Raw genomic sequence first — 19,567 nt, 5'->3', positions numbered from 1 at the left:
GAAAACGCTCATTGTTTAGGAGCTTTGAATTTACCCAAGAGATTTTCTTTTACAAGATTCATTCTGTTAAAGTGGGACGACCTGCAGGTGATCTCTGACTGCATATGGCAGAAAGAGTGAAGCTATAGCTGTGAAATTCATGTCAAGGCTAAGCCTTCATAAGGTTGTGAGTCGGCCATAGACTATTTATCACATAAAGGCAATTTCTCCATACAGCGGCTGTAGTCACGCCTCTAGGAGTCAGCACACTCCTTTTAGTAGCGCAACTGAGCGCACTCTATTTCCGCCTTCAGGAGAGCGAAATCCGGAGTCACCAGCAACTTTTCGAAGAGAAGTTTGACTGAGCCGTACCCGAAGCTTGATTTATGCCTCCTGGTAGAGTCAAAGATTTGTGGCACAGCCAGCGCGGAATGCACAGCTGAATTTGGAAAGTTCAGTGTCCCGTCAACTAATCCAACAATTTGTGGAATTTCATGGAAGTTCAACAGCAGCACTGATTTCCCTGGACCCGTACTTTCTGTCAAAGAAACTTTTAACTAGGTTTCCACCAGGTAAGAACACGTAGGGCCTATGCTAACATGTCTCGTTTGAAACATATTTTCATGTTGCCTGGAGGTATACATATTTTTAGGGTTTGTTTCATAATTGGGCTGTTGTGTGTGATCTGTTTTCGGTTTCACCAAACCAACCAACCAGTCATCCCGAATGCACTCAAGTAAAAGTATCTCTTCTGCTTACAGAAGTTCAGTAAAGATTTTTTTTCAGGTCAGTTTAAATTGTACAATTGTGTCATGTTTGTTGTGTAATATGATGCATGGTGATAGACGAAACATCTGTGCTTATACCACCAGATGCACAGTGCAGTAATGTCTCTACAGTGTATCACAGAGTGGCTGAACAGTGCAGGCTACAATGGACGCATTCATGCCACCCATACACGTCTGGTTTGTTTTCAATTCAAAGATTTGCCCATCCGATGAGTTAATGTTTACGTTGGGAGTCATCTCGCTGTTAACATAAAATCGCTCTATGAAACAAGTGACACCACATGTTTTGATAGCAGGACAAAAATGATGTCAACAGTCCTGAATGACCTGATAGTCCTCTTAACCATGTGTGGTCTATGGCTTCAGCATGTTTGACTCTGTGATTACCTACTTCTTAGCATTTAGGATACTGAAGTCGCTTTGACACAATTGAAAACAACCTAGGCATCGAGCTAATACAAGATGCCAGGCAGTTATACCCTAGGGACTATCCATCCTTTTGGCATGTTCTGTGCAGACGTGAAGCATATGAAAAATTAAAACATCAATTTAGATCACAGAGGAGCAACAGCTGAGAGCTGGCCTTAAACTATGTACCCAGAGGCCATAGTTAGCTCATTGTTATATTCCATGGGTAGGGCTTCATAAACTTTATGGATGTGACTGATTCTCTTGAGCTGTCAATCTACTGTAGGAGTCCGACACATTCCTGGGATAGTGATAGCTAAATATTTGCTCCTGGGATTTTCACTTATGTAGAACGTTGTGTGATTTTCATGGAGTTCTGACACATTCAGTTCCATGTGAATGAAGTGCGTTGAACTCGTTCCTTTACCATGTGGTCACCCCATGGTTTATTTTCAGCCATGGTATGCTTGGCCTTTGTAAGGTTTCAAAAGCAACACAGAAGAGGAGTGTGTGTGTGTGTGTGTGTGTGTGTGTGTGTGTGCACCCACTCCAGTGTTCCCCTTAAGGAGAATGACTGACCCATGTGATGGTTTTGCTGATGTACTTTATGTTATGCCTTCAGCCTCCAGAGACCTGTGTGTGTGTTGTGTATGTGTTGTGTATGGTATGTGTGTGTGTGTGTGTTGTGTATGGTGTGTGTGTGTTTGTTTTGTTTGTGTGCTTGGCTGACTGGCCTAAAGGGAAAAAGCCACATTTGGAGTGCTATATTAGATTAGTAAAGTCTTGATGAAGTTCTCCGTAGCTCACTGTCAGTGATGCGACTGTGTGTGAATAATGGCCGTCCTCTGGAGGGTGCACAAACGGCCCTCCTCTATGCTCTGACGCTTGTCCACATCTCTTGTAGCAAAACACACACTCATGGATTCCACTCTTAGCACAGAGGACTAAACACACAGAGATTTATATGCTGTAGGGGCCGGCCTATGGGGACTCTGCTAAAAGACTGATGCTAAAAGAAGTCACCCGTGATATTTTGTTGGGGGGGGTTTGGGTGAGAGGACAACAAAAGTGTGTGTGTGTGTCTGTGTCTGTTTGCGTGCGTGTGCGTGCGTGTGTGTGTGTGTTGTTGCATGTGCCGGAGCATATGACGGTGGTCTGTCTGTGCGTGTGCCCCTGGACTAAAGAAGATTAAAATGCTCTAGGCCCACTCTGATGAATTCCTGCTGCCTGGGCCCCTGCTCTCTTGGTGGCATTAAAAACCCAGAACGAGGGTGGTTTTGAAGTGGCTGGGGGTTATTAGACAGCCGTCGAGGGGCAGTGGGGCTGTTGAGGTGGCCTGAGGGAGTGGTATTAAAAGAGTCCATCTCCTACTCCCACATTCCAGATCGTCTCCCTGCTGCGGTGACCCCAGGGGTCATCCACCCAGCCTGACCCCTGTTAAGGGAGATATGGAGATACTTCCTGTTCCTGTGGAGTCTGAGGCTCATATGGTGTTTTTAGGATGAACGGCCAGAGACTGATAATGGTGACCCTGTTGTCTTTCCTAAAGTCAGTGGACACCCACACACTAAAGGCAAATCCCATAATGAAAAGAGGGAGTTTTGTGTGTGCAACACCTTTCTTGCACTAAGCAATTTCAGTTTCTCATCTTAATCTGGTAAAAGGCTTAGGTTGTGTGTGTGTGTGTGTGTGTGCTTGTGTATATTGTGGGTTTGGGTTTAGGTTGGGTCCCACTCTACCCATCTTTCTCTCTCTTTCTATCTCTCTCTCTCTCTCTTTCTTTCTCTCTCTCTCTCTCTGTCAGACAGAGGGAGTCTTCCCCTCCCTACGGGTTCTGTGCTGCGTCTCATTGTGTATAGCTCGGTGCTTTTTACTGGGGCTTAATGGCGTAATGCAGCCACAAGAGGACTCATCAAAGGCTCCCAGCCCACAGCGAACCCATCAAGGGCTTACAATCACGCTCTCTACCCAAGGCGCTCGCGCAGGAGACGCCTGGGTGTGGGATGGGGAAGGAAGAGTGTGTGTGTGTGTGTGTATGCGTGTGTATGCGTGTATGTACGTGTATGTACGTGTGTGTATGTGTGTGTCTGTGTCTGAGTGTGTGTGTGTGCACGTGTGTGTGTTTGCGTGTGTGTGTGTGTGTGTGTGTGTTTGCGTGTGTGTGTATGTTTGTGTGTGTGTGTGTGTGTATGTTTGTGTGTGTGTGTATGTGTGTGTGTGTGTGTGTGTGTGTGTATGTTTGTGTGTGCTAGGAGATTTTCATTTGGAATAGAGGAAGTGTTAGTGCCGTGATGTCATTAGCCCTCTGTGAACAATCCTCTCTTCTTTTTTCTATAACTATGTCTGTCTGTGTATGTGTGGGTTTACAGGATCATTTTTTTATCTTTATAAACATGAGTTTCATCAGTGTCATTCTCAGTGTTGTTGCTTTAACCGTCATCATCAAAAAGCATCTTCATCATAGTTCTCCATTCTGGTCACCGTCCTCTTCATCGTCATCTTCATCATGCTAGGCTCTGTCCAGTTTCTCTCGGCTTCATGAATATTCCTGCTCTGTATGGATGCCGGTGTGTGTTCTCTGTAGTTGTCTGTCTGTGCTGTCATCCTAGGCTGCTCCCCCCACAATGAGTTGGCTGTCTCTAAAACCAACAGTGTTGTTCTCTCTTGCCCAGGGTCCTAGTGCTGGTTGGTCCAGAGTGGCCACAGCTGGGACAGCCACAGCCCAGTGTCTGCCTGGGATGTCTCTGTGTGTGTGTGTGTGTGTGTGTGTGTGTGTGTGTGTGTGTGTGTGTGGCATGCTTAGAATGACTAAGCAGAAACAGAGTGGTTCTACTGAGACCAGAAGAAGAGGTTTAAGCCCCACACACTGCCTCATTCTTTGAAGCAAACCAGCAGCATATTAATGTCACACACACACACAAACATACACATAAACATCTGCACATTCAAACACTCATGTGACCGCAGTGTGGCAGTCTAATCAGTTTTTATTTGTTTATTTTTTGTTTTCCACATTTGGGCCCAATTGAATTGCTCTAGTGTCTCCGTTTTTGCTAGACTTCCAAGATCTCACTGTGCCTCCAGCACAAGCAGATTGTGAATTTTCTGGAATAGGCATTAGTCTGTATACATGCAGTCGTAGACACATCACCCCTTATACAAATGCCTATTTCTCACCCAAATGCCTATTTCGTGCCTTAACAACTTGGTATGTGGCACAATGGGCGGTTTGATGGGAAGTAGAAGTGATGTTTGTGTCTTTTAATGAATGTTTGTAGACTGAGGAAACACATCCTAGGAAACCTAATGTAACCTAACCAAACCTAGAAAAAAAGGAAATGCCATATTTGTGCCATGCAGTATGTGATCCTTAAATAAATAACTCTCTGAGACCATGGGTTGACACAGATTCAAGTCATTGATAGATTAAAGCTTTCTGTCCGAGTAGCGTAAAAATAGTTTTAGTAATCATTTTTTAGAACATACGCACTGCTATCATGTCTGAAGTAGCCAGTTCCATTGATTATAGTGGAAGCTATCATGTCTGGTGTAGCCAGTTCCATTGGTAATAGTGGAAGCTAATTGTTGCAGTAGACGCTCCACGTACGGAACACTTCAGTTGCGTGCCTGGTGTAGTCTCCCTGTTATAGCGTAACATTATTTTGGTCACGCCCACCTACATCTCCTTTCAGGGAGATACTAGTCTGGAACAGCATAATTCAGTAATGTTTCCTGCAGACCCCAAAAAGGTCAGGCCAATCAGTGATGAGAGGGGATGATGCTATAGTTTCAAAATCAAAAGAGGCTGTGGTAAACGGGGTATAAGCAACGCCTGCAAACATCAAACATTGCAGTTGGAAGAATGTGTACATTTATGTACAAAGGTAGGCCTATATACATTGTTTGCTGACTGCCCATGCTGTTTATTGTCAGTTTGTAAAGTTTAGGTGAAGTAGGATGTAAAGCTCGGAATCCATGATCAATGTGATGGGTTAGGCTGGACCGATGATTTCAAAGTTAACGTAAAGTCTACGTCTGTCATGATGCTAGTGTTGGAAACGCTTCCCAATCATGAGTCCCCAAAAGCTATTCATGAAGTGAATGAGTCTGGTTTCTACCAGACTAGTGCAACTTGTCCTGCTCACACTAACCCCCATAATGCAGTGGGTCCCTCTGGGCCCTGTCATGGCAGACAGTCAGGCCGTATTGATGGTGTACTGTACATGGCCTGGGATGTCATGCATGCAAAACACAACTAATAGGGCGACTCAAGTTTTGAGTAGAAGAACGGTAGGACTCAGGATTTGTCGGGCAATGCATGACTCTTCAGAAGTGTCGGGAATGCACTCTGACCTCTGGGGTGGGCCGGATACCCGTGTGGGCTATCATGTGGTCTGGCTCATTAAATAACTTTATCGGTGATGGTCTGCCTAATTCATGATCTTTACCAGTGTTTCTGTTTGTTCTGTTTTATTTAACCCTTAAAGGTGTAGGTTTTTGAACATTCTAAGTTCCGCAACAATTGAAGGTTCTAAAATTCTATGTTGAATTCAATGAACCCAGATATTCTTTAGAATGTTCATTTCCCAACATTCCCGTCACACCGGTGTGACGGTACTCCTTTAAGGGTTAAGCATTGGATTGAAATGCTCAGCCCTTGCTGGTCTGGTCTGGAAAAGACAAGTATAGATTGGTTAGATGATGCCTTGCAGGATTGTTAATGTTTTCTTTAAACAGACATGTAGGTTCGTTGAGAGACAGAGAGACAAGGAGAGGCTGTGCGAAGGTGCACCTAGCTCTACAATGAAAGAATTCCATCCAATTAAAAATGTACCACATGGAAAATTGTTGTGCCGTGGTCAATGTTGTAATTGTGGTGCACCGCCACAAATAAGTCAATGTATGGGAAAAACTGTAGTGGTCTCATAGGTGTCTGGTCTGTTTGTGTTTAGTCTGTGTTCTGACCGCTCCAGCTATAAGGCAAGTGCATTCAGAGGCTATATTTTGCCACCATGAGCGAGCTTGGGCCACATGCTGCTGTTGTTTACCACTTCCTTCTATTTTGGTGGCCTGCGTTTCTCATACATGCCACTCTGACTGCCTCGCAGTGACAAGAAATCTGGCCTGCACTCTGTCTTTCTCTCTCTGTACTGTGCCTTTTTTTTCTTTTGGTTACTTTTATGTTTTTTGGCTAAAAGGCTATTTGTGCATGAAATCACAGCTTGATTCCAGCAAACAGAGAGTTCCTGTTGTGTCACACTTGTTTTAAAATGGCAGGGGGCTTTACTGCATGTGTCCCTTCAGTAAACAGTGTCTTGTTTACCAAGGCCACCTCTGCTGTTTCACATGGGGTGTTCAGTGGTGTGTCTTAAGACGCCTACACTCAGGCACACACACACACACACACACACACACACACACACACACACACACACACACACACACACAGACACACACACACACACAGGCACACACAGACTCTCTCTCTCTCTCAGACACTCACACACACACACACACAGACACAGACACAGAAACACATACACAGGCACACACACACTCAGGCACACACAGACTCTCTCTCTCTCAGACACACACACACACACACACACACACACACACACACGCACGTACGAACATACCGAGACAGTGACTTGGCATGGTCTCTCTCCCTATTGTTGTGCACACACTGGCACATCTGCTCCTCCTGCGGCCCTAGTTGGTGAGTCGCTGACATGCGTGCCAGATCAGGGCCAGAGCTAGCCCAGACGTCATCTCCCTCTGAGTCATCTGCTATCCAAAACAGGCCTGGTGTACTGTATGTTCTGGCATCATGACCACCACCACTGCAGCATTTCACACCTTCACACAGTCGTGCCTCTTATAGCTCCATAGCTGGTGGTCCAGGGATTGCACTTGGGCTGGCCAGCTTGTGTTTTCCTGCTATTAAACAAATGAATGAGACAACGGTGGTGGGAGGTAGCACTGCGACATGGCAGAATCTCAATACCGTTGAACTGTTAATGCTGTGCAGCCCAGAACTAACTGAAATGAAATGTGATTAAGAAGTGATGCGGTCTCTTTATGATTATAATTTTAATAAGTCAATTTGGGAATGACTAGTTGAAAAATGGGTGCTAGTAAGAACTCACTGAAGGTGAAAATTGGGAATTTGGAAAGAAAAACCAAGGGAAAAATTATGTGAGTTTCATCAATATGAAGTCACTGTACAGACAAAGGGCTTTTAACCCTTTATTAACCCACAATGGGACAACATTTTTTCAATTTAGCCCTTAATTTTAACCCACAAGCTCTTAACTTTCTCTAGCAGTGTTTGGGAAAGTGTCCTTACTTGACACTTACTAACTATACCTCTCATCCTAATCCTAATTCTAAGTACCTGAGAGGAGCATGCTTGCTTGCTGAAACCTGTCATTAGTGCATGCTCTTTGTTCTGCACACCTTTGATGGGAAAGGCCTGCAGCACTGAGCTGCTTGGTGTATGTGAAGACACAGTATGCCTTGCAGTGTATGCTTTGGTGCTCTCTCTCTTTTTCTCTTCTCTATCTCTCTCTCTCTTTCTCTGGCTCTCTCTTTTTCTCTGGCTTTGTTGTGCATACTCTCTATCATTATCCTGGAAGTAAAACCTGTTGTCAGGGTAGAGCCCTGGGCACAGAGAGGAACCAAATTACCTATTATTGGGCTTAATGATTGGCTCATTGAATTGGATGAGTCGGGTCATCCTCCAGTGACTATTGTGTTATGGATTCTAGACTAGGAAATTAATGTTTTGATTAAAAACCAACAATGGTCTGCATATTTGTTTTTCAGTGTTTACTTTGTAATTAATTGAACCCAGATGACCGAGTTAGGGCGAGTAAATAAAAAACAGCGATCGGGAAGAGGTCGCCTGGGAGTTCAGACCTTAGATGAGGCCTGGTATGCAGGCCGCTAAACACTGTCTTTTATGTCAGCTGGAGTTAGTGTAACAGGCCTCAACACCAGACCATGGGAAAGGCCTCAGTGAGGGCACTGCAAAAGAACACCCCGGTTTGCACTTCATTTTACTCTGAGTGACTTTGAAGACCTTCACAGAGATTTGCACTGCTTGAGAATAGCTTTACAGCAACAATAAGGACTTTGAGAAGAGTCAACAAGAAGGCACTGGTACAGCTCTGTGGTGCAGCTCTGTGGTGCAACTCAAACATAGGTTGCACTTAGGTTTGGTGTGTGTTTGCTTACCTGGGACAGCCTAAGCATCTCAATTCTCAAATGTTAGTCAGCCCTTTGGGTAGCATGTTTGGTTTTAGAGAAATGTGTTGACAATATGTGGCAAGGATATTTGCTTCTTCAACTTTGAAACAGGAATGTTTTACAAACAACTGTTTCTTAAGCTTATGTACTATGCATTATGCACAGGCAAAGAAACGTGTGTGTGTGTGTGTGTGTGTGTGTGTGTGTGTGTGTGTGTGTGTGTTTGTACAGTATGTCTTTGTGCATGTGTGTTTGCTCAAACTTGTGTGTGTGTGTGTGTGTGTGTGTGTGTGTGTTTGTGTGTGTTGCTCAAAATACATTTTAGTTTCCCCCACACCTAGTAGTTTGTCAACGTCCATTTCGTGAAAATTCCTTTACACTGACCCTTCGTCTAATTGGGCCACCAAGGAGACCTGACTTGGAGTTGAAGGCCAGCCTTTAATCTCCATACACACTCCCTCACTCAGTCTCTTCAAGTCCAGGACTCCTGTTACATACTCAATCACTCTATGGGGATGGTGAGTGCCGCTGGATGGCTCTTGATTATGCAGACAGGCAGACCTACAGGCTTAAACTAAGCGTTAAACCTTCTTTTTAAAGGAGGAATGTCGCATCATCTCCTTTTTAGTTTCCCAAATATTTGAGTTAAGTTCAAGGTTTAAAACAATTGTCCTTATTTAATCCACTTTTTTTTCTGGTACAAATGTGTTCCGTACCTCGTGGCTCTTTGGAGGCAGGTGATGTGGAAACCATTCCAGATGGCTCGGGCTTCGTAGAGGTGTGAGATTTCCCATCTTGGGGCCAGATTTCCACATCTCTTCATCACAGTGCACACCTGGACACCTGCACGCTCTCAAGGCCGATGCTTTATGGGGTGAGAAAAGAGATCATTATCAAGACGAACAAGTCGTGAGGAATGATGAGCTAGGTGCAAGGAAAACAAAACAATGGGGAGGGGCCGAAATACCCTCGACACAGTTGCTGTTCTGGATCCTTCTTCCAAAGCTAAAAGAGGTGGTATCATGGAGAGTTACGTGTGTGTGTGAGTGTGTGTGTGTGTGTGTGTGTGTGTGTGTGTGGGTTGGGGGGGGGTTATCCACGTTGTGTCAATAAGAATAGCTCTGCTATCATTAGAGGTCGCTGCCAATGAAGGCCCAAGCAAGGGGACTGCTCTCTGCCAAGTCCCCCCTAAAGGGGCTCTTGTATCGGTAGATTGATTCAGCAGTTACAGAAGTGTCCCGTTTCATTTTCGCAAACAGAAATAAAACACTCATGGAAAAATGTGCTGTAAAAATGACAGCATGTATTTCATACTTTCACTCAAAGTGAAAAGTCTTTCAAGACAGAGACATTTAATACAGTTTGTTCGTTTTCTGACATGTATTTCTCTTGAGTTGGGATGTGTGTGCTTTGGCATAGCCTAGCCCCTAATTTGAGGCTCCAGGGCATTAGGACATTTCTCATTCCTGAGGAGGTCTGACTTTAACTGTGTGGCAGGGGGCTTTAGCTCATGCTTAAACTGGATGGCAAGTGTTTCTCCAGGGGCATGGGGGTATTTCAACTATGTGGGTTAGTCACAAACCTGGGTAAGTTACCCCAGAGGAAGTGATACATATCCACAATAGAGGAGCCCTGTGGTTTCACCTAGCAAAGCCTAGCTTGGTTTTAGGAGATTTACCACAAACTATGAGTTAACTTACCCAGATGTGTATTATGTAACCACATACTTGTAATGCGCCACCCCAGTTTCTATTCACCCCTCTCGTCTTGGCCCACTGTACTGAAGACCTAGAGCCCGCCACACGAGGCCCTGTTGCACAGAGCATACTGCACCATTCAAGGTTCCCATGCGGGTATACAATTACTTTATCAGACAGGCACTCGAATGTTGCATGCTTGTACACTTAGAACTTGTAAAGTCCTTTGGGTGAAATAAATGCTGTTGTAAATATGCTGGAAAAGCCTGCAAGGATAATCTCCATGGTAATGTGACGTTTTGGATCGTGAGCATTCTGTTTTTCCCCACCTCAGCTCCCCCTAAATTGTGTTTTAATGTTTGATTGCTGTTTACAGTGCTGTTTAGTCAGGGGCGAGGAACCTGTAATTTGAACTGAGCAACTGTGTGTGGTGTTTTTACATTGAAGTATTACATTTTGTTGCAGGCCATGTGTTAATGTGATTTTGAGTGAGTCCTTGGGGACCCTTTGCAGAGAAATATTGCCAGTGGAGTGAGCGGCTTGGAGAATTGACTGCTTGAAAACTCATTTTGCTGTCGATTCACTTGGGAATCCCGATTGGCTGCCTAGCTTCTGAGGTGGATGCCTATTGCCTACTGAAATACTAAGCTCTCATTCATAGGCGTCATCATTGGCCAGTCAATCTACAAGAGGTGTCATGGAAACAAATCTACAGTAATACTAAAACAACTTTAGAGAAGACAAGAGAGCACAGCAGGAAAATTATTAAGGTTTATTCTCCTGGGTGCCCCTGATGTGGGGTGTCAGATTGTCTTGAGATCACAAGGTCTGATTTCATACTTTTTATTTATAGTCATACTTATACTCATAAGTATTTTGCCACGGTGTCGTGCCTCAGCAAATAAGACTTCAAGATATACATTGGGCAACAGGGGATCATGGAATATGGATTTTCAGTACATCTGTACTAATATTGCTGACACAAATAAATGCTACCACGGGGCGTAGCATGAGACACAGAAGGACAATAACAGGAAGCTAAAGGATACCTATATTTATTTATTTATTCATGTATTTCGAAGCACAACAAACCAAGTTCAAACTTCCTATAACATGAGGGATTGCTATTGCTAATGCTCAGGTGAAGCCCCAAAGCCCAGCGCTATGAATGGTAGGAAGGTTGACCCCTGCTATAGTGAACTCATTACCTGTGTGTGCAGTCAGCAGATGCTATCTCAAAGGAGGTGGAAAATGCAGGTCTGTTTGATTCTCAGTTGCTCTGCAGCCTCCCTCCCATGCCCCTTCATAGTTGTATTGCCGAATGTGCCATTGAAAAGCTGACCAAAGCGAGGGGATTGCAGACCATTCATCATTCTGACGGCCATGATTTTTAGAGTGGCTGCGTTTGGAGTTGAGCTGAGGGAGCCTTAAAGCTGTGGTTCGAGGCCATGTGGTCTTTTGCACATGGCAGATACTTCTCAATTCTCATTTATAGGGTCCTTATTAATAGGCATCTTTATACAAGCCAGTCCTTATATGACCCATTGGTCAAACCTTGTTCGTTTTCATACAAAGAGCACTCATTGCATTCATTGTCTTTGTTTTGTCAGCTGAGCATAGGTTTTTTGTCAGCTGAACATAGGTTTTGTGTGTGTGTGTGTGTGTGTGTGTGTGTGTGTGTGTGTGTGTGTGTGACTGTGTGTGTAAGTGAGTGTTTGTGTGTCTGTGTGTCTGTGTGTCTGTGTGTCTGTGTGTGTGTGTGTGTGTGTGTGTGTGACTGTGTGTGTGTGTGTGTCTGTGTGTGTGTGTGTGTGTGTGTGTGTGTGTGTGACTGTGTGTATGTGTGTGTAAGTGAGTGTTTGTGTGTCTGTGTGTGTCTATGTGTGTGTGTGTGTGTGTGTGTGTGTGTAATTGAGTGTTTGTGTGTCTGTGTGTGTGTCTCTGTGTCTCTGTGTGTGTGTGTGTGTGTGTGTGTGTGTGTGTGTGTGTGTCTGTGTGTCTGTGTGTGTAGATGTTAAAACCAGGCATGTTGCAGTGTCTGTGATTGGATGCGAGAGTTTCCAAGCTGTTGATTTTCTTTGTGGTGGCTATTTGCACGCTAGTGTCTTAGAATAACAGTTTATCCACTGTCACCACTGTCAGCAGATTCATTCAGATGGGCCAACCCTGAGCTAGCACACCCCTCTAGACCCATTTACATTTCCCACTGTGTGTGTGTCTGTGGGGATGTGTGTGTGTGTCTGGTCTGGGGTTTCATGTATCAATCTCTGTCTTTTACACTGCATGCAATCCACTTAAAGTATCCCAATTACATGAACTCTGAAACAAGGCCAGGTCCATTCTAAATCTGTGTTTTAGACTGGTTACATACACACACACACACACACAGTCACACACACACACACACACACACACACACACACACACACACACACACACACACACACACACACACACACAAAGATTTCCTCAGTGAAAACAATGGGGGCATCACAGGTTAATTAATTGATGTTCCCCCTGAAAAGGGAGTCTCAGTGTCCCATCACATATGCATCAGCAATGACCTTGAGCAAGTTGGAGAGCTAATTAGCCATTCCACTCACTGTTTAGAAGCTAATGGTGGTCACACTAAAACTGCCCCAGCTATTTTCTCCAAACTGATATGATGAAGCTGCCTTTGTCTTAAGGCTCATTTGATATTAATAGGGGTTTCCATGGAAACCTTTCAGGAGAACTTTAAAGACATCTCAAAATATGCAGACAGCTTTGAGAGTAGAGCCCCAGCATCCCAAGCAATGGATAGGTAGTTCGTTACAATTTTGACACAGCTGGGATCTACCTTGTGGATTCTGGTAGTGTGTTTGATCTATAGACCTCTTGTCTTATCACAGCTCAAAGGATGAAGGGAGGGAATGGTCCTTTATTCACACAGTAATGCTTTAGTTTAGTCTGTGTCAAACTGGGGAGAGAAAAGAGTTGCCTCACACGGATGGTTTTTGATCTGAAGAGATTTTGTGGAGGACTGCAGCAGTGAAGAGGTAATTCTCGTCACAAAGACATTGATTATGAATATAGCTTTTTTGCACACGCATACATAATGTACTCGCTCAGACGTAGCTGTTATAACAAAAGCACCACACACAGACACACAGACACACAGACAAACAGACACACACATGCAGACACGCAGGCACGCAGGCACACACATCACTAACATACTGTATTGTGTGTAGAGGAGCCAGAACCCAATAATTTGACCCCCCTTATTACACAATATAATGAGATGCAACAATAAAGAAAACTTGAATCTTGAACTCTGCATCATTTATGTTTATGTAACACTTAGTCAGCCTCAGTAATTTAGGCAGCATTTTGTTATCTCTAAGACCTGACAAACAAAAGAAGTTCGGTGATTCCAGCACAATGTGACCATTGTAATTAATTGTACATTTTCCTAAAAAAAGTTTCTTGAGTTCATGTTGAAGTGACTGCTGTGTACGACAAGGAGAGCATAGTTATTGGTGTTGCGGCGTGGTTGTGGCCCTGCCTGTGACTGCTGTGTGTGCGGGGAGAGGGGCATAGTTATTGGTTGTGCGGTGGAGGGCACATGGGCATGGTCCCAGCGGGAGGTTGTTAGGGCTCCATTCAGAACGCTGAGTGTTTGTGCTGGCTGCTCTCACATGCATGCTAATCAGACTGGCCCGGCCTCTACCACTCTTCAGCCCAGCTTACTGTTTATGTGACAACAACACACTGGCACACACACACGCACAGGCACGCACACACACACACACACACACACACACACACACACACACGCACAGCACACACACACACACACACACACACACATACACAGAGGCACACACACACACACACACACACACACAGACCCACATAGGGCACACACACGCACAGGCACAGGGACAAACACACACACACACACACACACACACACACACACCACACACACACACACACACCTAATTTCCTGAATTTCCCTTGGGGATCAATAAAGTATCTATCTCTATCTATCTATCTATCTATCTATCTATCTATCTATCTATCTATCAGATAGACACTCCAGAAGAATGTATGTCTAATGACCTACTTAAATAATGAATTATTTATTGGGGGCCAAGCAGCGAAGCTGAGTTAGTAGCTTTTCCTATTATTATTCTGCCATTGGAGTCTATGGCAGCCCATATAACGCCTGGCGAAAAAGTTCAGATTTTTTGGCAGAAAGTTTCGGGACACTCCACTGACCACTCACACTCATTTACGGACCTCTAAACCCAGCCATCTAGCGCCACCAACAGGTCAAAATCTGGCCAAAAATGGAATCGCTGGGTCTAAAGTTATGGAATTTGGTACACTGATTCAGCACTGTCCCATGATCACTCTCATCAATTTACAGAACTCTATGCCCAACATTCTAGCACCACCAATGGGTCAAAACTGGATTGCATTAACGCATGTGACCATTGAACGGTGCATCCGATTTTCACAAATCAGGCACTTTTGGAATCCCTGGACTGACCTAAGTTCAATGACTCCTATTACGTCACTTTCCGCCATATTGGACCTCCGCCATATTGGATTTAGTCCAAACTCTACGAAAAGTTTCAGCGGTTACAAATTTCATCCGATTTTCACAGAACTTGGCGGAGATGATCTTCAGACCGAGCCGCACAAACGATAATCGTCAGATTTTTTTAATTTCATTTTTGTTTGCTTGTGACAGCCAATCAAATATGGCGATGAAGCCACCAAACAGGAAGTGGACTAACATCTCCGTGGCACTTTGAGTTAACATAACAAAACTCGATACTATTAGTCAAAACACTGTCCCAATCACTCACAGCAATTTTTATGCATATACATTGAACACTCTAGCGCCACCACCAGTTCAATTCTGGACATGCGTTCATGCGCGTGATCCCTGACTCTTTTGTCTGATTTCACAATTGAGGTAGCGTCTGTGTCCTTGGACCATCCCGAGTTCATCGACTTCTATCCCGTCACTTTCCGCCATATTGGACCTCCACCATATTGGATTTGGTCCAAACACTACGAAAAGTTTCAGCGGTTACAAATTTCATCCAATTTTCACAGAACTTGGCGGAGATGATCTTCAGACCGAGCCACATACTTGTCAGATTTTTAAAATTTAACTTTATTGGCCCATGACTGCCAATCAAATATGGCGATGATGTCGCAAAACAGGAAGTGGGCTAACATCTCGGAGACGCTTTAATGTATGAAGTCCAAACTTAGTACAGGGACTTCGTATCTGATTGTGATGACTCCGTAGGAAATTGACATCATTTGGCCTCTATAGGGGGCACTGCAATACAGGAAGTGAGCTTGTATCTCAGCAACGCTTTGATGTATAAAGACCAAACTTAATACAGAGACAAAGTAGCTGATTGTGAGGACATGGAAGGAATGTGGTCTCATTTGGCCTCTAGGGGTGCTGTAATAGACAAATTGAACTCACATCTCAACAACTCTTTGGTATTGTCACAACCCGGTCCAGAAGCCTCGTTTCCTAGCCTGTGACTTGAGATGCCTTTGCTGCTCCGGTCCGGGTTTTCCTTCTGCCTTGGCTTTTGGTTGACTGACAAGGGAGGCGTCCAATCACCTGTGTTTGCTCTGCTACACCTGCTGCCACTCTCCTCGTCAGCCATGGCTTTTAAGCCATGCCATGTGGAACACTCTTTGCCAGATTGTCACGTCTTTCAGTGTGGATTCTTGCATTGTCTCATGTTCTTGGTGGATTTACTGTTTTTTGACCAAGGATTGTTTTTGGACTTTGTGATTTTGCCTGAACCTTTTTGGAAACCTTTGCTTGCTCTTTGTTACCGACCTCTGCCTGTTCTGACATGTGAGTCTTGCCTAGCCCTTTTGCTTAACTGCCTGCGGCCTACCTGTGTACCGAACTCTGCCTGTTTTTTGCCACTCTGGAGATCTGCTTGAGCCCTGCCTGTACTGCTGCCTGTGTTTTGTCTGCCTACAAGTGTACCGAACTCTGCCTGTTTTTGCCACTCTGGAGATCTGCTTGAGCCCTGCCTGTACTGCTGCCTGTGCTTTTTTCGCCTACTAAATTGACTTTGCCTACCAAGTGGTTTTGCCTGGCTGCCTATTTTTGTGTTCTTCAACATTAAAACCTAATTAACCTTTAATCAGCTTCTGAGTCTGCTTTTGGTTCCACAGTCCCTTACCTGGCCTCACCGGCCCTGACAGGTATATGAAGTCCAGGGACATGGTAGCTGATTGCAAAAAATGCACAAGGACATTGGTGTAATTTTCGCCTCTAGGGGCACTATAACAAAGTAAATTAGCTTATTTCTCAGCCATTTTTTTTCATCCAATTGCAATCAAACTTGCTGTGAGTGCTTGCTCATGCAATGGCAACGCCATTCCTGCTATAGCGCACTGCTTGGCCCCCACATTGCTGCTTGCAGCTATATTTATTGTTATTATTATTGTTTATTTAAACAATTAATGGTCTGCTTTAAGGGAAAGCCATTGTGGAAGTTCTGGAAAATGTATTTTTTAACCCAGATAATAATAGAAACATCCATACACAGAGACACACACATGCAGACACACACACACACACACACACACACACACACACACAGCACACAAACAGACATACACACACAGATAATTAATAGAAACATCCATACACAGAGACACACACATGCAGACACACACACACACACACACACACACACAAGCAGACACAAACAGACATACACACACAGATAATTAATAGTAACATCCATACACAGAGACACACACAAGTCAATGGAGAACTCAGACAAGCCTTCCCATGAGTGGTTTTCCTCCTTTAGACTCTGTGGTTGAGAACAATTCCCCAGAAACACACACACACACACACATTCTGCATGCCCAGTAGCACTGGCAGGGGGACATAGGACTGCTGGAAAATTAGTATATTTATAAATGTGTCTGTCATGCTTGACTGACTGGCCAGAGAGCGCTCTCTCTCTCTCTCTCTCTCTCTCTCTCTCTCTCTCTCTCTCTCTCTCTCTCTCTCTCTCTCTCTCTCTCTCTCTCTCTCTCTCTCTCTCTCTCTCTCTCTCTCTCTCTCTCTCTCTCTCTCTCTCTCTCTCTCTCTCTCTGTGTCTGGTAAGGCCTTGTAGCCCCTAGGCTGGAACAGACTTTTTGCCCCTTTACTTTTTTAGATTATCTTCCACATATGAGTCTGGATTCATCCCGATAAGTTTCACAATGGAGAATGGAGCGTTATATTAGCGCATTAGCCATATAATTAACAACATAAAAAAAATCATATTGCAAACCGCTAGCACTGTATTTTCTCCGAGAGTTGAGAGGACAGTGGGAGGGTTGCCTGCTGCTTGTGTGCCTGCTGCTTGCGTGTCTGCTGCAGCGGCCTGCCACAGCGCTTGGCTTATTAGTCAGGTGATAGTGGTTCATGCGTCCTCTTGAAAGCCTTTAACCATTAACATTCATTGTGTAATTTGCCGTATTATTTATTTATCTATTTATTTTTCTTCACAGTCAGATGATGGATGCGTAATGTGTGTGTGTGTGTGTGTGTGTGTGCGTTCTCACTCAGTCTCCGATGCCAATTATCTCTCCGGCTCCCTTTCAATGTAATGAGAGTGCGGGCGATAAAGAGCAGGAAAGCAATTAAAGCTTGGAGACGAGACGAGACGCTTCATTTTCACGCCGGAGTCGGTGTGTGTGAGCCGAATGTGCTGCGGCCGCCCGCCTCCTCCACGCGGTCGTCACGCCGCACCTGAAGGTCGTTCGACTCAACCGCAAAGAGAGTTGACCTGAATGAACTCTTTCAGGTGGGACTTCACTGTTCATTATCAGGCTATTGTCGAGGGTACTGTATGTGAAGATAAGAGACATGATTTCTTTTGTTCACGTTGAATGCTGAGCTGTGCTTTTGAGGAGCAGGCATCTTGTCAAACCTTTTGTTGTTGTTCTTTTTGATTTGTTTGTCAGTAAACAAAGGGCAGCTGTGGCCTACTGGTTAGCGCTTCGGACTTGTAACCGGAGGGTTGCCGGTTCGAACCCCGACCCCGACCTTGAGCAAGGCACCTAACCCTTCACTGCTCCCCGAGCTCCGCTGTTGTTGCAGGCAGCTCACTGCGCCGGGATTGTGCTTCACCTCACTGTGTGTTCACTGTGTGCTGAGTGTGTTTCACTAATTCACGGATTGGGATAAATGCAGAGACCAAATTTCCCTCACGGGATCAAAAAAGTATATATACTTATACTAAACACTTTCCTTTTGCCACAGTTTTCTTCCGTGCCAACAAGATAAAAGGAACAGTCTTATTGTTCCTGTTTTCTCTGTTTTCAGGAAAATGACTCGTCCTCCCTAAACGCTGCATCTGTTATTGGAATAGAAATGCACAGAAGCCCTGGGCCCTCTGGCATCATAATGGGCCTGTGGTCGGAATGGTGGCTTTCATGGCTGTGTGTGCATACAACAGCCCAGACGCTGTAAAATCTATAATTTTCCTTCCTTGCGTTTGCTATTGTAGAGAGTGTCTGGGGTGCCTCAGTCTCAGAGGCCATATGCAATAGGAATGGAAAATGGAGCTCTGGGCTCTGAGGGCCAGATGACCGATAATAGGATTCCCCTCAGCCTCCGAGAATGAGCTCAGTGGTGGTGAACGGACACACACAGACATACTCACATACAGGCCCTCTCACACATAGTGGTGACGTAAACGTATGGACGTTGAGCACACACACACACACACACACACACACACACACACACACACACACACACACACACACACACACTCACATTCTCACACAGACACACACATACACACACATTCTCACACAGACACACACATACACACTTACACATCTAGGCACTCACACACAGTGGTGACATACATGCATGGATATGACACACACACACACACACACACACACACACACATCAATGTCATCTGTGTGTGTCGGCACATGCTCGGCTCTGTGTGTCCCTGCCTCTTGTTTGCGTGTCCCACACACATAAGGCCTGTTTGTCAGAGCCTGCTGTGGAGTATAGCGACGTCGCAGCGCCACTGTGAGGCCTTCACTGCGGTCATCATTCGATGTCATGCGTCCTGGAGGACGGCATAAAGAGAGCTCAGTTAGAGGTGCAGCGAGACCTCCAAGCTCTCCTCACTCTCGCCTGCTGATGCGCTGTTTTTGTTTTGTCCTCACAAACATGGATGCTGTTGATGTGCTCCAGGTGTGGACGCTCATCTGCGAGCACTCTGCTCGGGTCCTACGCCAGCACCAGGCTCTGTCCACTCCGGTTAGCTAATCTCAGGCTTCAATCTGTGCCTGGCGCAGACTAACACTGACCATACGGTGTGTTCCATACTCTGCCGAGCCCTGCCACCGCCTGAAGTCACTCAGGCGAAACTG

The 19,567-nt window shown here is 44.9% G+C and overlaps 1 protein-coding gene across 1 annotated transcript in view; it reads left to right on the top strand.

The window, feature by feature from the left end:
- Positions 1-301: 301 nt before the first annotated feature.
- tspan9a (tetraspanin 9a) overlaps positions 302-19,567 on the top strand; it is a 220,100-nt gene continuing 200,834 nt past the window's right edge. Inside the window, exon 1 of the mRNA XM_048256848.1 lies at positions 302-551. The gene's annotated coding sequence lies outside the window, so the exon portion shown is untranslated. The remainder of the gene's footprint in view (positions 552-19,567) is intronic.

This window comes from Alosa alosa, chromosome 11, assembly GCF_017589495.1.
Source record: "Alosa alosa isolate M-15738 ecotype Scorff River chromosome 11, AALO_Geno_1.1, whole genome shotgun sequence".
Lineage (NCBI taxonomy): Eukaryota > Metazoa > Chordata > Actinopteri > Clupeiformes > Clupeidae > Alosa > Alosa alosa.
The sequence above is the reverse complement of the archived record's forward strand: the minus strand, read 5'-3'. Positions and strand labels throughout refer to the sequence as shown.